At 36.7% G+C, this 5,942-nt stretch overlaps 1 non-coding gene across 1 annotated transcript; it reads right to left on the bottom strand.

Annotated features, from left to right (window-relative positions):
* Positions 1-4,159: 4,159 nt before the first annotated feature.
* Positions 4,160-4,265, bottom strand: LOC141694354 (small nucleolar RNA R71). Its single transcript, XR_012563668.1, has one exon. It is a non-coding gene; the product is annotated as a small nucleolar RNA R71 (small nucleolar RNA).
* Positions 4,266-5,942: the final 1,677 nt, after the last annotated feature.

The raw sequence follows: 5,942 nt of genomic DNA on the forward strand, positions 1-5,942 counted from the left end.
ATAAATGCATTTTAAAACACGTAACGAGTATCCTATTAGATCATATTGGATCCAAAAATAGGTTACTTAGCCGCTAAGTAACTATAAAAACGATCAGATTTGGATAATTATGAAAACCGAGCTTCTTATAAAACACCATATGAGAAATAATGTAAAAATATCCCGTCTTCCGATAATACGGGTTTTGTTGATTACCGAAATTACTATCGTATCGAAAATCTTGCGCCGGGCCGCGCACGGGTCAAACCGTAATCCGGATTGAAAAAGTTAAAACACAAAAAATGTCCGGAATTACCAGATTAGGTTAGAAAAAAGTTTTCGGAAGAGTTTCGGGTTGTAAAAACGCAAAAATGGTTGAAGTCGGACGATTCCCGACTTTATAAAATAATTTTGGTAACTATTCAGAAAATAATTAATAATTCATAAATCGATATAAAATCATCTAACAGTCCAAAAATTACCAGAAAAATATCACAATTATCTATATTTTATTCTGGACATATAAAAATTCAAATATTCAAATAATATCACTTATAAACACCCAAACATCAATTCCAATTATCAGATAATTTACTAAAATTCACATAAATAATTCCAAATAATTATAAAAATAATATCTGAAAATATGGGATATTACATACTGCATTGAGTACAAGGCACCTTCAAGGTCAACACTCAATAACTCATGACAAGGTGAATAAAATTCAAGAAAACTTGATCCAACAAGATATGAATCTAAAACTTGAAAAGAAAAGGTTTTTCCAACCTACCTTTGACAGAATTGCCAACATTGAGAAAATCCAAGAGAAGCAACAGTCTCAGATTGATTAAATTTTGAAGAATCAAGCTTCTCATCAAAATCAACTCAATGAGATCCAATCCTCAGTAGAATTGCTTGTCTCTCTTCTTTTACCTGCTGATGCCAAAAAGGGGGAGAAAGTAATTAAGTCTAAATGCAAACCTATCAAGACACTGAAGGGAAAGGATGATGAAAAAGATGACTAGGGAAACTCTGGAATGGGTGGAGGTCATGGTCAAGGTAAAGGTTTTTCATCAAGTAAAGCTGGAACTACAAGTCAAAGAACAAGTTCTGATACTGGGAGGAGAATAAGTTCTTATATTGATAAAATGATAAGTTCTGATGAACTTCTGGAACTTGATGAGGAAATTTCAAGATAGTTATTTCTGAAAGAAAATCCAGGAATGGACTTTGAGAGTCCTTCCGTTGTTGAAAATAAAATTCCTAAGGCTAAAGGCATTGTGATAAAAGAAAGGATAAATCATGAGGCAATTAAGGCCAAATCACAAATGGAGATAGATCCAAGGTCCAAGGGGAAAGAAAAAGTTGGAGAACCTGTAAAGGTTTATGTGCCTGCTATGGACGAAGAAATATCTGTTGAAGATGTTAATCTTACTCTGATTTCAAAGAAGATTTCTCAAACAACCTCTGACATGGCTCAAGTTGTTCAGAGTCAAGATATAGTAAGTTCTGATATGACACTGAAGCAAGCAACCTCTGACATAGCTCAAGTTGGCTTGATATCAGAAGATAAGTTAAAGGAAACCTCTGACATTGCTCATGTTAAATCCTCAAAGTTACTCCTACCAGGATTCACCAAAGCTAAACGGACTCAACCTTTGAAGGCTACAGCAAGTGGTTTTGAAGAAAGAGTTGTTACAGGAAAGGAAGCAAGAGATAAATCTGGATTGGGTAGTGTTGATGAAAGAAGAGTACATAACACAACCAATGATCCAACTTCCTTGAGTGAACCAGGTGTTGGAGCAACTCCTGAAAGATTGAATCGACTTGAATCTGTACAGATGGTTTACCATACCTTCTTGAAAGAACACATCTTGTTATATTTCATAACAGATGGAAGGGTATACCATATTAGGGAGAATGCTATACCACTGAAGTATTTTGAGGAACTAGAACATGTTTTATTCCTACTTCAAGTGAAGAACAAATTATCAGAAAGTGCTGCAAATTATTTGAAGACTCAAATTCAGAGACAAAAGAAGCTTTATTCTGTAAAGTCTGACAACACATACTGTCCCAAGTACAGAGATCACAAGGGTGATATTGTCGAGATGAAGCCTAACTCTGCTAAGATTATAACTACCCTTCTGGGTTATAAGGCTGTGGAATTCAATCTTGAGTCTGACAAGGCATATTTGATCAGACTAGATCAGGACATAAGAAAAGTTAAAATAAATGATCTTAGGGATGCTATCTTTCAAATTAGTGAAGATACAATTGAATTGCAGAATGCTAAAAGGAGGATGATTGATGAACTTAAATATTCTGAGAGATGTTTGTTAAAGAACTATCTCAGAACAACTCCTGATATCAAAGAGATCAGTAATTGAAGCCAAGTCAAAGATCTACAACTGCTTAAATTCTGACATGTATACAGACTGAAGCTCTTATCAGAAGTTAAAGATGGTAAAGCTTTAAGGACTGTAAGTTGTAGTTATCTAGTCAAATTCTTATGCATTTGTACTTAATGTTTTTGACATCATCAAATATCTGTTAAACTTGTATATTATGCTAATTTACAAGTTGAGGGAGATTGTTAGATATATTTGATAATGTCATGTCTAATATGATTTGTGTTTAGTTTTCAGATCTTACTTAAACAGGACAAATCAGTACTTAACTGGAAATCAGCACTTATACTGAAGTCAGAACTTAAGTTGTCAGAACTTAAGTTATCAGGAGATATTTATCAGGAGATAATATCAGGACTTAAGAGGACTTTCAGATAAGGAAGGCGGCTGATTGAAAGGAAAGAAGATCAAGACAAATGCAAGAAGAGATATGCATGAAGAAGGAATTCTATGAAGAGTAGAATACTTGGAAGAAAAGATAACTGATTGATATATTTTAGGAAGCAGAATTATATTCCATATCAATTAGAGATTATCTTGTAACTGTGTAGTATGTAAACACAAACATAGAGTTTACACTATACGTGTTATCATTATTGAGAATAATATTCATTGTAACCCTAGCAGCTCTCGTGATATTTGTTCATCACTGAGAGAGGACAGTTCCATATTGTAACAAAGTTTAATAAAGTTTGTTTTCTGTTACTTGTGTTCTTTAATTCGATTTGATTGTGCTAAACACTGTATTCAACCCCCTTCTACAGTGTGTGTGACCTCACAGTTATCTTGTCAAATTTTATAGACATATAGGGTCTCAATATAATTGGTGTCTATTCAACTTCTATCTCTTTTATGGATGTCTGGTAATATGGTACTCGTGCAACGAAAGTTGGCATTTATCAGTTTCATGTTATCTGATTAGTGTCATCACCATTGCATGCTAAGGTTAAGAACAATGACTTTGAATGAAGTATTTAATGAAGTGAGGATCCCATGTTTGTCATATATAGTAATTCAACCTCAATTCTCTTAGTTAATGTTATTTAGTATAATCTCTTAGTTTAATCAAAACCCAATTTGTTATTTGTCTTAGCATTGAGCGATAACCATACATTGTTACATAGGTGCATAAATTGAACTTAACCTAAACCAGTCTCTGTGGGAACGAATCTGATTTATATCTTATACTACTTGCGAACGCGTATACTTGCGTGAATTTTAGCACGTGTTTAACGACTAACAAGTTTTTATCGCCGCTGCCGGGGACTCGGTGTTGTTAATTGTTTAGTTTATGTGCTTGTCATCAGTGGTCGTTAAAGTTCACTGACTCAGACTCTTTTACTTTCACGGTTTACTTGTGTTTCAGGTACTCGTTACAATGGGAGATCCAGCAGCACGAATGAAAGCCTTGATGGATTTTTCTCAACCCAAGATCAATGACATTCAATCTAGCATTGTCAGGCCAGCTATCACAACTAATACCTTTGAGATCAAGCCTGGCATAATTCAATGGGTGCAGAATTCAATCCAGTTTGGGGGTTCTCCAACGGAAGATCCCAATATGCACATTAGGGATTTCATTGAGATCTGCAACACCTTCAAGTTCAACGGTGTTTCTGAAGATGCTGTGAAGCTGAGACTGTTCCCATTCTCTCTGAGGGACAAGGCTAAGAGCTGGTTACACTCTCTACCAGCTGGTTCGATTATTACTTGGGAGGATCTTGCTCATAAATTTCTTACTAAATTCTTTCCTATGGCGAAGACAGCTGTAATGAGGAATGCTCTTACTCAATTTGCGCAGCAATTGGGAGAATCTCTATGTGAAGCTTGGGAGCGCTAAAGGAGATGCTTAGAAAGTGTCCTCATTATGGAATGCCTGACTGGATGGTGATCAATTGCTTCTATAACGATTTGGGGGCACAGTCTAGACCCATGCTTGATGTAGCATCAGGTGGAGCATTATGGGCAAAGAGTTATGAGGAAGCTTATGATCTAATTGAACTTATGGTTGCTAATGAATATCAGTATCCAACCCAGAGATTACCAAAGGGCAAGGTAGCAGAAGTTCTTGAAGTGGATACAGCTACGACTATCACTGCTCAACTAAAGGAGTTGTCTATGAAGATCGTTTCTCTGGCTAACTATGGTGTTAATCAGATAACCAGTGTTTGTGAGCTATGTGTAGGTTCGCATACGACGGAGCAATGCGCTATATCTAGTAAATCAGCTTAGGTTGTGAGCAACTTTCAGAGATCGCAGCAACCAGTTCCATACACATATCATCTTGACAACTAGAATCATCGTAACTTTAGATGGAGCAACAATCAAAATATGGTGCAACAGACTTAGCAGCAGTTTGGATCCAATCAATTCAATCCTCCTGGTTTTCAGCAACAATTTGCACCAAGACAACAACTCCAACTTCAACAACAAACTCATAATGCAAGTTAATCTTCGAATGAAAAATCTGAATTGGAGGAGTTGAGGCTTATATGCAAAAACCAGGCTCTTATATGCCAAAGTCAGGCTGTTTCTATCAAGACTCTGGAGAACCAGATAGGACAAATTTGCTAACGCCTTATTGAATCAACTACCAGGAATGCTTTCTAGTGATACAGAATTTCCAGGCAAGAGGGAAGCAGAAGAGCAGGTTAAGGCAATTACGTTGAGGTTTGGGAAGGTTGCAAACCCTAAAAAATCTCAAGTTCCAGAATATGAAGTTTTGGCTAAAGAAGAAGTGTAGAAGGAAGCAGAAGTGGAACCAAGGAAGACTACTGTTGAGGACACTCCTCCTGAGGGTAATACATGGGAGAAATAGATCTATCATCCACTTCCTTTTCCTAAAAGGCTACAAAAGAAAAAGCTGAATAAGCAGTTTGAGAAGTTTCTGGAGGTGTTCAAGAAACTTCATATCAACATACCTTTCGCTGAAGCTCTTGAACAGATGCCTAGCTATGCAAGGTTTATGAAAGGTATTCTCTCTCGGAAAGTGAAGCTTGATGACTTAGAGATCGTTGCTCTTATGGAGGAATGCAATATTGTGCTGCAACAGAAGTTGCCTTCGAAACTTAAAGATCCTGGAAGCTTCACTATTCCTTGCACCATCGGAAACTTGTCGTTCGACAAGTGTTTATGTGATTTAGGAGCTAGCATCAATCTGATGCCCTTATCTATCTTCAAGAAGCTTGGTCTACCTGATCCGAAACCAACATACATGTCATTGCAACTAGCTGATCGTTCCATCGCTTATCCACGAGGTATAGTGGAGGATGTTTTGGTCAAGGTGGACAAACTTATCTTTCCTGCTGACTTTGTAATTCTTGATTTTGAGGAGGATAAGAAGATTCCCATTATCTTGGGGAGACCATTCTTAGCTACTGGCCGAACTATGATCGATGTGCAAAATGGAGAGCTTACGATGAAGGTTCACAATCAAAAGGTCACTTTTAATGTGTCCAAGGAAATAAAGTTGCCCACATCTAAAGAGGAATGCTTTAAAGTAGAATGGGTAGACTCTGTCGTGAATTTGGAACTTGAGCAATTGCCAAAGT

This window comes from Apium graveolens, chromosome 10 (assembly GCF_009905375.1).
Source record: "Apium graveolens cultivar Ventura chromosome 10, ASM990537v1, whole genome shotgun sequence".
Classification (NCBI taxonomy): domain Eukaryota; kingdom Viridiplantae; phylum Streptophyta; class Magnoliopsida; order Apiales; family Apiaceae; genus Apium; species Apium graveolens.